At 46.5% G+C, this 15610-nt stretch overlaps 1 pseudogene; it reads left to right on the forward strand.

Annotated features, from left to right (window-relative positions):
- Nucleotides 1-14955: 14955 nt before the first annotated feature.
- Nucleotides 14956-15056, forward strand: LOC145351013 (U2 spliceosomal RNA; annotated as a pseudogene).
- Nucleotides 15057-15610: the final 554 nt, after the last annotated feature.

Raw genomic sequence — 15610 nt, forward strand, 5'->3', positions numbered from 1 at the left:
GGGTACACTGAGGGAAATTTAGCATGGTCAATGCACTTAACCAGCACTTCTTCCAGACTGTGGGAGGAAACTGGAGGGAATTCACGCAGACATGGGGAGAATGTGCAAAATCTGCACAATCAGTGACCCAAGCTAGGAATCAAGCTCGGATCCCTGACGCTGTGCCACCCCAAGAGTGAATATAGCCTAATTTATCAGTGCAAACTATTACTGAGTTGTCATGGCACAGAAGGCCGTTTGACCAAAGAAGTTGTCCTATTCCCCTGTTCTATTCATAGAATCCATACAGTACAGAAGGAGGCCATTCAGCCCATTGAGTCTGCACCGACTCTCCAATTGAACATCTTTACCTAGACCCTATCCTCCTCAAATCCATGTATTTACCCCAATAATCCCCCTAACCTACACATCTTGTGACACTAATGGGCAATTTACCGTGGCCAATCCATCTAACTTGCACGTCTTTGGGCTGTGGGAGGAAACTGGAGCACCAAAAAGACACCTACACAGACACAGGAAGAACATGCAAGCTCCACATAGTCACCCAAGACTGTAATCGAGCCCAGATCCCTGGTGCTATGATGGCAGTGTGGGTCCAAAGAACAACACAGCACGGGAAATGGGCCCTTTGGCCCAACAAGCCCGCGCCACCATCTTCACATTGTGTTTTTCCTCCTCCACCCTTGACCCATGTCTATGCTTATGGTACCCTCACTGGAAACCAGATAAAGGGGAGAATAATTTAGGGTTAACAGTGTGTAATAATGGGGTAACTATATGAGGAGATTTCAACTTCCCCCCACATTAATTGAGATTGTCATAGTGTAAAGAGTTTAGAGAGGGTGGATTTACAGTTTATAAAGAGATTTTGATAGATTAAGTAAGTGGGCAAAAGGTTGGCAGATGAAGTATAATGTGGGAAAATGTGAATATGTTCATTTTGTAGAAAAGAGTATTCAAAAGGAGAAAAATGGTTGATAAAGATGGACAAAGCAATCTGGGGAAAGTAGCGAGATGGATCCAAAGCTGGCTTGGTGGTAGGATTTAGAGGATGGTAGTAGAAGGCTGTTTTGTGTGACAGAAGGCCGATGTCCGGAGGCATGCACAGGAGCAGTGCTAGGTCCCTTATTGTTTGTGATAAATATAAATGATACAGGCGGAGGGGGATGGGGGGGGGTGCAGAGGGTGACGACAGGGAAGTTTGCAGATGAACAGAGGTTGGCAGGGTGGTTAACAGAAAGAAGGTCTTAGGTTGCAGGAAGACATAGACGGATTGGTCAGATGGACAGATCAGTGACTGATAGAAGTTAACCCTGAAAAGTGAGAGAAGATGCATTTGGAAGGATTAACAAGACAAGCGAATACGCAATGAATGGCAGTACAAAAAGAAACTCAGAGTAACAGAGGGATCTTGGGGTGCTTGTCCCCACAGATCCCTGAAGGCAGCAGAATAGATTAATCGGAAAGTTAGAAAGGCAGACGGGACACTTGCCAATATCAGTCTGGCATAGATTATAAAAGCAGAGATGTTGGACTGGTGAGCTTGTGCACAAATTATAGGAGAGACTTCATCCGGTGTGAGACAACAGCCAGGATGAGTGTGGGGTTATCAGGTATTCAGAGATGAATGAAAATTTGGTGCTGAGTGGTAAGAGGTGCTTTCTACCTTTTGTGCTTGCTTTTTAATTTTTAATTCCTCGGAGTGGTCTTGATCTGCTGCAGTAGAGGACACAAAAAGGATCAGTAAGTAGTGGGTAAGGTCGGGTAAGTATTTGATAGTTTAATCACTTATTTTTATGGTTATTTTTGTGGTTTATAGTCTGTAGGAGTTATATTCAGTAGTGAAAAGCAGGAAAGAATGGCCTGAGAGAAGTGGATATAATCTGGGATCGAGCATCTTCCAAAAATGTAATGTGAAAGGGGAAAGTCATGTCAGGAGAGCTCCAAGCTCTCCTGACATGAGGTCAGGTGTGTTCTTGATGCTCCATATGGAGGCTGGCAACATTTCCACTGCCTGGTGCCAGCATGCATCTAGGAAATGTCTCCAGGTGCAGCTCCTGAAGCCCATAGTTTGGAGGTGGAGCAGTGGATGGGGACACTTGAGCATTTGTGAGGTGGAGTATCATGGATAGAACATGAAGGGAGCTGGTCACTCTGCGGGCTAAAATTCCCCAGGCAGGAAGGGAATGAATGTCAACAAGGCAGATGAAAACGGCAAGGCAGGCAGTGCAGGAATCCCTTGAGGCCATTCCCCTGAAAACCAGATATTGTGTGGAATACTGTTAGGGTTAGGGTTAGGGGTCAGGGTTGGGGGTTAGGGTTAGGGGTTAGGGTGAAGGTGAGAGTTAGGGTTAGGGTTGGGGCTTGGGGTTAGGGTTACTCTGCATTAGGGTTAGGGTTACTCTGCATGAGGATTAGTGTGAGGGCTAGGGGTTAGGGTTTAGGGTTAGGGTTAGGGTTAGTGTTGGGGTTAGGGTTAGTGTTAGGGTTAGGGTTAGTGTTCAGGTTAGGGTTACGGTTAGGGTTAGGGTTACGGTTAGGGTTAGGGTTACGGTTAGGGGTAGGGTTAGGGTTAGTGTTAGTGATAGGGTTAGGGGTTGGGGTTAGGGTTAGAGTTCGGGTTAGGGGTTGGGGTTAGGGTTAGGGTTTGGGTTAGGGTTTGGGGTTAGGGTTAGGGGTTAGGGTTTGGGGTTAGGGTTAGGGGTTAGGGTTAGGGTGTGAGGCATTAGGGTTAGGGTTAGGGTTGGGTTTGGGGTTAGGGTAGTGTGAGGCAGTGTGCATTAGGGTTAGAGTTAGGGTTACTCTGCATTAGGGTTAGGGTTAGGGGTTAGGGTTAGTTGAGGACAAACCATGCTTCGACTAAGAACTTGTTAACTGATTGAATTCACTGATGGGATGTTATTGATGACCCACTGGCTGATAGATATCAATCAACATCTCAATCGAACATTCTGCATTCGTAATTTGAGTTAAAAGCCATAATTTAAACCAACACACAACACCTACACGAGAGAAGGCAATGTTCTTGTACAACATTCAAAAGGAAATAGGTTACAGAAGGGTCCAACAGGAATGTATGGCGTGTATTTGACCTATTCATTGTCAGGTCTTTAAATCCAGTCTTGTGATTGAGCTTGACATTGAACCTGAGTGAAAATGTTGACAACATTATCGTGTGGCCTTCAAAGGAACGCTGGCTGTGATTTTCTGATGACAAGAAAAAAAAATCCCTTCGGGTTACATGGTGTTAGATTGATATCGCAAAATATTTCGATCTGTCTTCAAGAGAGAAAAAAATGTTGCAGGACTTCCAGAGGAAGCATTGCACATTTTAGTTAAACAGAAGAAATGACAGGTAGGAGATCATTAAGTATTTGGCATTGTTCAAAGTAGCACAATTGTCTGGTCGGTAAGGGGCAGGATATCGCAAGAAGTCTCACAACTCCAGGTTAAAGTCCAACAGGTTTATTTGGTATCACGAGTTTTCAGAGCACTGCTCCTTCATCAGATGAGTGATGAACGAGCTGAGCTCCGAATGCTTGAGGTACGAAATAAACATGTTGGACTTTAACCTGTTATTGTGAGGTTTCTTGCTGAGCCGACCCCAGTCAAACCCCGACACCTCCACATCGCGGTCAGAATTTAATGAGCAGAGAGAGGCGTTGAATGATCCTTTGTCCGAAGGAATTGAACCATTCCAAAACAATGGAAAGGTGGGCAGGTTAGGTCGATTACTAATTGCTCCGTAATGTCCCACGATTTATGAATTCGGTTTTAGCGAGATTAATATGTGGAGTTTCAGGGATAAAGCCCGAGTAAAATGTTCTGTTGGAGAGGGAATTCAGTCTCGTTGCGATGAATGACCTCCTGCTGCAAGACAGGGATCCGATGTTTCAATGATCTCTGGGTGCATTGAGACGGCATCACCAGCAGATGGAGGCAGGGTGGGCTCAGGGTGCATTGAGACGGCATCACCAGCAGATGGAGGCAGATGATCTCTGGGTGCATTGAGATGGCATCACCAGCAGATGGAGGCAGGGTGGGCTCTGGGTGCATTGAACATAGAACATTACAGCGCAGAACAGGCCCTTCGGCCCACGATGTTGCGCCGACCAGTTACAAAAACAATGACCCACTAGCCTATACCAATCCCTTTTCGTCCATAAACCTATCCACAGATCTCTTAAACGCCCCCAAACTAGGCGCATTTACAACTGCAGCAGGCAGGGCATTCCAATCCCTCACCACCCGCTGGGTAAAGAACCTACCCCTGACATCCGTCCTGTAGCTACCCCTCCTTAATTTAAAGCCATGCCCCCTCGTGCTAGCTTTCTCCATCCGAGGAAAAAGGCTATCACTATCCACCCTATCTAAACCTCTAATCATCTTATAATGTTTCATACCAGGCAACATCCTAGTAAACCTCCTCTGCACCCTCTCCAAAGCCTCCACATCCTTCTTGTAATGTGGGGACCAGAACTGCACACAGTACTCCAAGTGCGGCTGCACCAGAGTAGTGTACAGTTGCAACATGACACTGCGACTCCTAAATTCAATCCCCCTACCAATAAATGCCAAGACACCGTACGCCTTCCTGACAACCTTATCTACTTGATTCCCAACTTTCAGGGATCTATGTACACATACACCTAGATCCCTCTGTTCATCCACACTATTCAAAGTCCTCCCGTTAGCCCTATACTCGACACATCTGTTGCAGATGGAGGCAGGGTGGGCTCTGGGTGCATTGAGACGGCATCACCAGCAGATGGAGGCAGGGTGGGCTCTGGGTGCATTGAGACAGCATCACCAGCAGATGGAGGCAGAGTGATCTCTGGGTGCATTGAGACGGCATCACCAGCAGATGGAGGCAGGGTGATCTCTGGGTGCATTGAGACGGCATCACCAGCAGATGGAGGTAGGGTGATCTCTGGGTGCATTGAGACGGCATCACCAGCAGATGGAGGCAGGGTGGGCTCTGGGTGCATTGAGACGGCATCACCAGCAGATGGAGGCAGGGTTGGTTCTGGGTGCATTGAGACGGCATCACCAGCAGATGGAGGCAGAGTGATCTCTGGGTGCATTGAGACGGCATCACCAGCAGATGGAGGCAGGGTGATCTCTGGGTGCATTGAGACGGCATCACCAGCAGATGGAGGCAGGGTGATCTCTGGGTTCATTGAGACGGCATCACCAGCAGATGGAGGCAGGGTGATCTCTGGGTGCATTGAGACGGCATCACCAGCAGATGGAGGCAGGGTGATCTCTGGGTGCATTGAGACGGCATCACCAGCAGATGGAGGCAGGGTGATCTCTGGGTGCATTGAGACGGCATCACCAGCAGATGGAGGCAGGGTGATCTCTGGGTGCATTGAGACGGCATCACCAGCAGATGGAGGCAGGGTGATCTCTGGGTGCATTGAGACGGCATCACCAGCAGATGGAGGCAGGGTGGGCTCTGGGTGCATTGAGACGGCATCACCAGCAGATGGAGGCAGGGTGATCTCTGGGTGCATTGAGACGGCATCACCAGCAGATGGAGGCAGGGTGGGCTCTGGGTGCATTGAGACGGCATCACCAGCAGATGGAGGCAGGGTGATCTCTGGGTGCATTGAGACGGCATCACCAGCAGATGGAGGCAGGGTGATCTCTGGGTGCATTGAGACGGCATCACCAGCAGATGGAGGCAGGGTGATCTCTGGGTGCATTGAGACGGCATCACCAGCAGATGGAGGCAGGGTGGGCTCTGGGTGCATTGAGACGGCATCACCAGCAGATGGAGGCAGGGTGGGCTCTGGGTGCATTGAGACGGCATCACCAGCAGATGGAGGCAGGGTGATCTCTGGGTGCATTGAGACGGCATCACCAGCAGATGGAGGCAGGGTGATCTCTGGGTGCATTGAGACGGCATCACCAGCAGATGGAGGCAGGGTGATCTCTGGGTGCATTGAGACGGCATCACCAGCAGATGGAGGCAGGGTGATCTCTGGGTGCATTGAGACGGCATCACCAGCAGATGGAGGCAGGGTGATCTCTGGGTGCATTGAGACGGCATCACCAGCAGATGGAGGCAGGGTGATCTCTGGGTGCATTGAGACGGCATCACCAGCAGATGGAGGCAGGGTGATCTCTGGGTTCATTGAGATGGCATCACCAGCAGATGGAGGCAGGGTGATCTCTGGGTGACTTTTGCTCCAAGTTTCACCGACAGTAGTGAACTGAATATGATCCAGACAACCCGAATAATGGAACATATTTTCAATGTTTTGCTGTAGAAATGTATTTTATGTGAGGGGCACGGTGATATCAGGAGAGAGAATGAAATAATACATTGATGTATCTCAGAGACCTTAGGGACAGAACAGTTCAAACCCAGGGAGGAATCTATGACTTGTTTAAATTTGTATTGTGGGAAATCAATGCCAGCACATGGTTAACAGGAACAGGAGTGTTGAGACATTTTAAAATTATGTTGCATTAGTATATTTATACTTCAATGATTAAGATAATGATACTTCAAAATCTGTAGCAAGTAAACCAGAAACTAATTTGTACTGTTGGCAACTGGGTCCTTATAGTAGAGAACTGTTCCCTTCCAAACACAGGAGAGGGAGGAGAGTGAGCCCAGAGCTTCCCTCTCTCTACCCGGTGGTACAATGTCCCAGATGGTTCGAACCACTGAAGAGGTGGAGGTGAGTGGATTCAATAATGACATTCCTCCTCTTTTCATTGAGGAAGTTTTGGGACATGGTCTCCTGCTCCTCCCCTCTCTCTGCTGGGTTAGTGGGAATCCAGGATGTTAACAATTTCACTCTCCCTCAATCCGATGGGGGGAATATTTCTCCATGGTTTTTTGTGTGTGACCCTCACTTCAGTTCCCAGTGGGTGCGGTGCAGCAGCTTAAAGAGGTGGTCAATGAGAGAAGCAGGGACACAGAGACCTAAATGTTGTGTTTGTGTGTCAGACATGTTAAAAATGTCAGATTGTTTCCCCCTCAGCGGGAGGAGAGTCAGTGAAGATATTTTGCAGAATCCTGTAATGAATGTGCTCTATTCTATCCCTGACCCAGTGTCTATCTCCGCTGGGAGCACTGGGTCAACAATGTTGGGTCCCAGACATGAAAATATCTGACTCAAATCAAAGATATGGAAGTAAAACTGAAAAACAACCAGTTCAACAATTGGGTATTTCATTGATTGTTACAGGAAAATGTTTTTATTCTTTTTATTGTAGTTTTTAATGCAAGTGAGTGACTCTCATTGACATGAATTAACCGTGTCCATCAGTGCAAGGGAAATGTTCACAAAACTGGGTTTACCGCTGGATTTGTCAACTGTTTTGTTGATGATCTTCAAGGGGATGGCTTCATGTCCCACCACACAGGAGTAAGAAGCGCCGCTGGACCATTCCTCTGCTGCAATGGATAACAGGCTGTACATGAAGAAGGAGCTATCGCCGTTCTCCGCCACCACCTCGGTGTTCCTGTAGTTGCCGGGATTCACCGGCTTGTCGTTGATGGTCCACTTGACGAAGATCTCTCGGGGGGAGAAACCTCTCATTAAGCAGCTGAGGGAGATGAAACTCTGAGCGGAGACGTCTTCTGCCGAGGGCAGGAGGACAGAGACGACCGGTTCCCGCAGATTTGGATCTGCAGAAAATGTACAATAAATGTCAATAAACTGGAGAATTCTGGAGACAATGAAACCACTGGTTAGATATCAGGAAAATGTGCAACACTTACATGGTATTTCAACGCTCTTGACTGTGCTGATGTGTCGAACCTCACAGTCAATTCTGGGACATTCTCCCGCTGAGTCGCTGATGGTTAACTGGCTGCTCAGGGTGTAGCTTCCATCCGTATTTCTCACTGACGGGTAAGGCTTAAATCCACTGGGGACCGTTTGCCCATTTATCTTCCAGGTCACTTTGGAGACATCTGGAGAGTAATCCATCGCCAAACATCCGAAGGTGATGGAGCCGTCGGAGTTGTGTCGCTGACAGGGGGAGACCAGGCCGTAGAGATTGAGCGGAGATTGTATCGCTGGGAAAGAATGGCCAATTGAACAAGTTAGACTCTTACTTGCATTTATTAAGTCATCAAACATATTGTTACAAATAGGTTTCTATATTAGAACATAAGAACATAAGAAATAGGAGCAGGAGTAGGCCATCTAGCCCTTCGAGCCTGCCCCGCCATTCAGTGACCAAAGAGGTGGACGGGGGTAAGGCAGTGGACGTGGTGTATATGGATTTTAGTAAGGCGTTTGATAAGGTTCACCATGGTAGGCTTCTGCACAAAATGTATGGGATTGGGGGTGATCTAGGGAACTGGATTAGGAATTGGCTAGCGGATAGGAGACAGAGGGTAGTGGTTGACGGTAAATATTCATCATGGAGTTCGGTTACAAGTGGTGTGCCTCAGGGATCTGTGTTGGGGCCACTGCTGTTTGTGATTTTTATTAATGATCTGGATGAGGGTATAGTTGGGTGGATCAGTAAATTTGCTGATGACACCAAAGTCGGAGGTGTGGTAGATAGTGAGGAAGGGTGTCATAGTTTGCAGGAAGACTTAGACAGGTTGCAGAGCTGGACCGAGAGGTGGCGGATGGAGTTTAATGCAGAGAAATGTGAGGTAATTCACTTTGGTAGGAATAACAGATGTGTTGAGTATAGGGCTAACGGGAAGACTTTGAATAGTGTGGAGGAGCAGAGGGATCTAGGTGTATGTGTACATAGATCCCTGAAAGTTGGGAATCAAGTAGATAAGGTTGTTAAGAAGGCATACGGTGTCTTGGCGTTTATTGGTAGGGGGATTGAATTTAGGAGTCGTAGCGTCATGTTGCAACTGTACACAACTGTGGTGCGGCCGCACTTGGAGTATTGTGTGCAGTTCTGGTCCCCACATTACAGGAAGGATGTGGAGGCTTTGGAGAGGGTGCAGAGGAGGTTTACCAGGATGTTGCCTGGTATGGAGGGGAGATCCTATGAAGAGAGGCTGAGTGATTTGGGGTTGTTTTCGCTGGAAAGAAGGCGGCTAAGAGGGGATCTTATTGAAACATATAGGATGATTAGAGGTTTAGATAGGGTGGATAGTGATAGCCTTTTTCCTCTGATGGAAAAATCTAGCACGAGGGGGCATGGCTTTAAACTAAGGGGGGGTAGTTATAGGACAGATGTCAGGGGTAGGTTCTTCACCCAGAGGGTGGTGAGGGATTGGAATGCCCTGCCTGCTGCAGTTGTAAATGCGCCTAGTTTGGGGGCGTTTAAGAGGTCTGTGGACAGGTTTATGGACGAAAAGGGATTGGTTTAGGTTAGTGGGTCATTGTTGTTGTTTTTTTTTAACTGGTCGGCGCAACATCGTGGGCCGAAGGGCCTGTTCTGCGCTGTAATGTTCTATGTTCTATGTTCAATAAGATCATGGCTGATCTGTTGTGGCTCAGTTCCACTTTCCCGCCCTCTCCCCATAACCCTTAATCCCCTCTCTTATCAAGAACCCATCAACCCGCGTCTTAAAAATATTTAGCGAGGCAGCCTCCACCACTTCAACGGGCAGAGAATTCCAGAGATTCACCACCCTTTGAGTGAAGAAGTTCCTCCTCAACTCCGTTCTAAACCGCCTCCCCTTTATCTTGAGGCTGTGCCCCCTAGTCCTACTGTCTTTTTTGAGCGGGAAGAGTCTCTCCACCTCTATCCTATCCATCCCATTCATCATCTTATACGTCTCAATGAGATCTCCCCTCATTCTTCTAAACTCTAACGAGTACAAGCCTAGTTTATTCAGCCTCTCCTCATAGCTCAATCCCCTCAACTCCGGTATCAGCCTAGTAAACCTCCTCTGCACTCCCTCCAGGGCCAAAATATCCTTGCGCAGGTGCGGCGCCCAAAACTGCACACAGTACTCCAGCTGCGGCCTCACCAATGCCCTATACAGCTGCAGCAAGACCTCCCTACTTTTATATTCAATCCCCCTCGCTATGAAGGCCAGCATCCCATTCGCCTTCCTGACCACCTGCTGCACCTGCAAGCTGGGTTTTTGCGACTCATGCACAAGGACCCCGAGGTCCCTCTGCACCGTCGCCTGCTGCAGCTTTTCGCCCCGTAAGTAATAGTCCTTCGTACCATTATTCCTACCAAAGTGGACCACCTCACACTTGCCAACATTAAATTCCATTTGCCATTTCCTGGCCCATTCGCCCAGCCTATCTAGATCCTTCTGCAGACTCTCCACACCCTCCGCACAATTTGCCTTTCCCCCAATCTTGGTGTCATCAGCAAATTTCGACACCCTGCACTCGGTTCCCTCCTCCAGATCATCTATATAAATGGTAAATAGCTGAGGCCCCAGCACCGACCCCTGGGGCACCCCACTAGATATAGCTCTTGGTGTTAAAGGGATGAAGGGATATGGGTAGTAGGTGTGATCAGGATAGTGATGAGCTCTGACCAAAGTGAATGGCGGAGTAGTCCCAAAGGGCCAAATGGTGTACTCCAGCTTGTATTTTCTATGTTTCTATCTCCAACACTGATTAGAATTATGAACTTATCCCTAATATTTCCTGATGAAATCTTTCATCCGCCTTTAAGGTGATGTTACTTCTATCATTTGGGAATTGTCATCTCTGTAGAAACTCATATCCCTGTCTTCACTTCTATCAAATTAGGAAGAAAAAAAACACATTCTGTTAGTCTCACAATGACGTGTCATTCATTGGATTAACAGAGAACAGCAAAAATGTTCCCCATTATTGCAGCAACTATTTATTTCTCAACAACAGCAGTGTGTGACAAACCGCTGTTTATTTCTCAAACAACAACACTTTGTGATGAAGAAGTTCTCCCTTCATTCAGACTATCCACTCACCTGATGAGGGAGCTCCAACAGCTTGTGATTCCAAATAAACCTGTTGGACTTTAACCTGGTGTTGTGAGAATCCTTCCTGTGCCCACACCAACCTCACTCCGGCATCTCCACACTAGTTTTGGAAATTGCCTGGGTTCAAACTGATTGGTGCCCCTTCCTCTGTCCAACTCACTGCCTCTCACTGCACAAACCAGAGATTAGTGACTTTGCTTCAAAAATACCTCCGGAATGAATACTTACTGAATGATCAGGAAACTCGCAATGTGATTATAAATTCAAATAAATCCAACATTGACTCATTGAAGGATCACACATTAATACCTAGAGATTCCCATTCGGGCCCTGAAGTTTCCTCCATCATTCACTGAGATTACAGATGAGCTGATTGTGGTGCTAGCTCTATTCTGAACCCCCTCACTCCGCCCGTCCATCACCCGCTCTCTGCCCATTTCCCCAGCTCTTTGCCCTTTCCCCTGGCTCTCTGCCTGTCGCAGTGGCTCTTTTCCCCTTTTATCCGGCTCTCTGTATTTCCACCTGGTTCTCTACACTTCCCTCCAGCTCTGTGCCCTCTCCCCCGGCTCTCTGCTCTTTCTCTGTATCTGTCTGTATCTCTGTCACACCCTACAAACACTTTCAACAGGATCAAGTATAACATTTACAGAAATGTTTAATATAAATTCCAATTAATGTTTAGAATAAGCAGAAAATATTACACAGCAGCACCAGCATTGTGAGTGGAACATTTTCACTGGATAAATATAGAAATTCTAGATTATTTTAATTTTTTGGTTTAAATTTCAAACACTGGTGCAGTAGATGGTTCAACCCGCAGCCACTAGATGTCGCCATATTTAAACATTTGGAAGGTAAAAGTTCCAGCCATCAAATATCACCGAGATTAAACATTGCAGGGACCCCAAATTGTAAATGCAGTGACAAACTATGTTCTGAACGAGTGGCGTAAGCCGATATCGGTAAAGATTTTAAACATACAAACACAATAAAGCCTGCTTTATTTCTGTCTGCAGTCATGCATCAAACAGTTGCAAACCCGCAGAATGTTCATATTCAATCAAAGCGTGTAACAGCTCAGTGTCACTGAGTTCAAACAATGCAGAAACACTAAATTAATTCACAAATTTTACGTGTTTAGAGTCACCCAGATACATAATCTCCTCACCACAGAAAAAAAACGCATCACTGACAGACTGAACCCCGCTTCATGCTGAAGCAGCACAATTCTACAAACACTTTCAACAGAATCAAATGTAACATTTACAGAAATGTTCAATATAAATTCCAGCCAATTCGCCCATCACCAAACTAATTAATGTTTAGAATAAGCAGAAAATATTGCACAGCAGCACCAGCATTGTGAGTGAGTGGAACATTTTCACTGGATAAATATAGAAATTCTAGATTATTTTAATTTTTTGGTTTAAATTTCAAACACTGGTGCAGTAGATGGTTCAACCCGCAGCCACTAGATGTCGCCGAGATGAAGCACTGCAGAAACGCTGAATTGTTTAACAGACATTTAGATTTGAAAGTAACCCTAACCACACAGTAACCTCAACAGATAAACACCAAATCCCAACAATTTGGGATTGAATCCCTCAGCAGCACCTATTGTGCAGAAAGAGCTGAATTCTAAAACCCCTTCGCAGCAGAGTCACAGGAAACATTGTAACAATTCTCAACCGAGAATCCGCCAAACTCACATTTCTGTTACCAAATGGATTATTAGTATAGATAAAAATATAAAACAAAGACACATGTAAACCAGTTACTCAATAAGTGGATGGTTCTTACCTGTAGTCACCGTCACCATGGTCCCTTGTCCCCAGTAGTCGAAAGCATCACAGTGTCACATTCCGTTGGCTGTGTCATAAAATAACCGTCCCTGCACAGAATAGACACAAAATCACCATTACTTTAAATATCCACAAACCCAAGGAAAAGCAAAGACAATTAACGTTCATTAGATTATAATTGGATCTTTGGATATCATTTGACATTCCTAAATGACCCTAATGTTTTATATTTCACAGAGTTACACGTGAACATGTTGTTGAAAACGCACATCGATAATTGAGTAACTATCAAGATTTTCCATGTTTATTCTTGCCATGTGGTCAGTGCTGGACATAAATAATATTGTACTGTGATTACAGTTTGGATGTAAAAGTGACACTGATCCAGTTTCAATCAATCAGTGCTGAGGGTTTTTTGTATTGACAGTAACTGCTGTGTAGCTCCAGCTATCACAGTGAGACACAGCATGACCAATACTGAGGCGGACAGTTAGCTGTAAAATACAGACAGTTAATTTCACTGCTATTTCAAAAGCCTGTTTCCAGCTCGTTAAGGGTGACTCAGTGAGATATTTCAATTTCGACTGGTCATGATATTGATAAAGGGGGTTAGAAACTTTTACACTCTCTGTGCACATCCAGCGTGTAAATCAATAACAATAAACTTGAAGCATTTTACATCATAAAAAAAGTACTGCTTCTAAGTATTATTTTGTTGAACCCTCATGTACTTTGGCATTCGGCAATAGCATTGGTCACAAATTTAAGCAAGGACCTTTTCTGAGGTTTCTGTATGAGGATGGCGCTTTTCTCAGCGCTGTGACCCCCGTAGAATATCACAGTGACACACACCCATACAAAAACTGCACTCACTCTGTTCAGTCCTGCTGTTCAATGTTCACTTCAAATGGACCATTGGTTTTGCTCGAATGGGAAATGTAGGCAACTGTTTATATAACACAATCTATCAGAAATATTAAAAAGAGTAATATATCGTGTGTCGGATTGCTGAAACTACAATGAATATAAAGGCAGTGAAAAGCTGACCAGTTATATCGGTGAGTTTGGGAAGTTTTACTGTTAAATGCTTTCTGTGTTACTCTTTATTTTAAACACCATTATAGTTTGCTTCTGACCAGCCTCGATCATACTGCATTGAAAACAGATCCTGACCTTCAGGTTATGATGGAAGATGCTGATATCCCCAGTAATAGATGGCCGTGTCTCCAGTCTTCAGGCTCGTCATCTCCAAAGAGAAGATGTTGCTTGAAGTGTCTGTGGACGCAGTAAATCGACCCTGAATTGATGGCGTGTAGTAATTAGTGCTGGATGAACGATAGTAGGTAAGCAGACACTCGAGCCCCCTGTCCGGGAACCTGCCGGATCCAGTCCATCCAGTAGCTGCCAAGATTTAAACCGCTGGTTTTACAGCTCAGTTTCAGGGAGCCTCCGGGACGCCTTTGTACTTTCAGTTCTTTGACTTGATATTTTCCTTCCACCTTTCCGTATCCTGACAACCTGGTTTCTTCCAATTCTCACGCCACGTACATCCTTCTGGGTCCCAGTGAGTTTAAAATCCTGTATCTCTGTCTCTGCAGAGCTGCTGGTTAAAGACACATTTACAGCACTTAGCAGACAGAAACTTCACTCTGCTTCTTTCACTCCCCCTCCCCCAGCTAGTGCTTGTAATGTTTCAATTAAAAGGCTGGTTTCTGCAGCTCTGATCTCTGGTGAGTCATTAAGCTCAGGGCACACACACATTCAGACACCCGGACAGACAACAACAGACAGATGACATTGTAATTCAGGAGTGGAATTAGTAAATGAGACAACAAATAACTTTGCAAGAAATTGTTACAGTTCAAGCAACGTAAGGGAAAGGCAACTTTGCAGGAATCAGTAAAGGGGACAAACCTGTAGCCGATGGAGCCCTGGGTGAACAAGTTGTACAGTCCACATTCAGACCTGGCCTGCCTGGCAGTGCAGAGCTGCGAGTTAGCCTTGGAATAAACCATTTACCTGGTGCTCACTAACCCACACACACAACCCCCCCACACACTCAGAGACAGGCTGGTGTTGGACTGGGCCATACCTGCAGGAGGTGTGTCCAGGTGAGGTGTAGGAGATGTGGTTGGATGGGGTTTGATTGGGGAGGTGTGGACAGTGTGTGTGGAGGTTATAAAAAGGCTGGGGTTCCATTGTTCTGTCTCTGTCTCCACGTGGCTGGGTAAGTATCAGGAAAGGCACAATGGGGTTGGCTAAGATCAAGTGTAGTATCTGTTCCTTATCAGTCGGCCTTTTGGCTAAGATCAAGTGTAGTATCTGTTCTTATCAGTTCAGAGGTGTCTCCTTGAAGGGGATTGCCACCGGTGGAAACCTAACGGTGCCAACTAAGCCGGTTGAGCGTCCACCCCTTCAGGTTTGGGTCAGTTGCTCGGGTGTACTCCATACAAACTGACTGGCCTCGGACTGAGAGCCGTTCTCATTGTCTACAAGCGATCTTAGCCTGAGGCTCGAATTTCGCAAAGAGCTATCGGATCTCGATGGGCGTTGTGGAAGCTGGCGTCAGACGATCGGGAGAAGACCGTCTGCAACACTTGAGCTCTGCTGCTATTGGTGGACCTTAATGCTGGTTTCAAGCCTCTGGCTTGGACCTAACGCCGGTACAGTACGACTCAGTGTCGCTGAGCTATGGCTGCAGCTACATCGAAAGCTACAGGCCAAGGACTGCCCAACACCATCCGGGTGAAGGCTTCAGGAGGAGACTCGCCCGTGGGCCGAGACTTCGTCGTGAAGAAGGTACTGTTTGAGTGCTGCGGATTCCAGGCAGCAGACGTCTACGGTGTGGCTGAATACAGCAACCAGCCCTACGTGGACGTCAGCTTCAGGAGCCTGTCAGGATGCCTCAAGTTCTTGACAGCCCTCAAGGAGAAAG

The sequence above is a fragment of the Carcharhinus amblyrhynchos genome, chromosome 1, assembly GCF_965287045.1.
Source record: "Carcharhinus amblyrhynchos chromosome 1, sCarAmb.v2.hapA, whole genome shotgun sequence".
In the NCBI taxonomy this organism is placed as follows: domain Eukaryota; kingdom Metazoa; phylum Chordata; class Chondrichthyes; order Carcharhiniformes; family Carcharhinidae; genus Carcharhinus; species Carcharhinus amblyrhynchos.